Source organism: Egretta garzetta, unplaced genomic scaffold, assembly GCF_000687185.1.
Source record: "Egretta garzetta isolate BGI_Z169 unplaced genomic scaffold, ASM68718v1 scaffold377, whole genome shotgun sequence".
Classification (NCBI taxonomy): Eukaryota; Metazoa; Chordata; class Aves; order Pelecaniformes; family Ardeidae; genus Egretta; species Egretta garzetta.
Window position 1 is genome coordinate 455,562 of NW_009260339.1, and position 228 is coordinate 455,789.

Below are 228 nucleotides of genomic sequence, written 5' to 3' on the forward strand. Positions count from 1 at the left end.
GCTTACTCCAGACAGAATATCCAAGAATTAAAAAAGGGATGTAGAAGTTAGCAAGAGCACACCCTGGCATCTGTAGCAGCAATTTTACATTGACTACACCATATTCCAGCTTAGCTGTTTCCAGATGGCACTGTATTTTACAATTTCCTCTTGCAGTTGACTGCTATCATACATATATATAGTACAACAAAGATGTACGCAAGGTTGAATTATTGCCTGTTTTTTGTT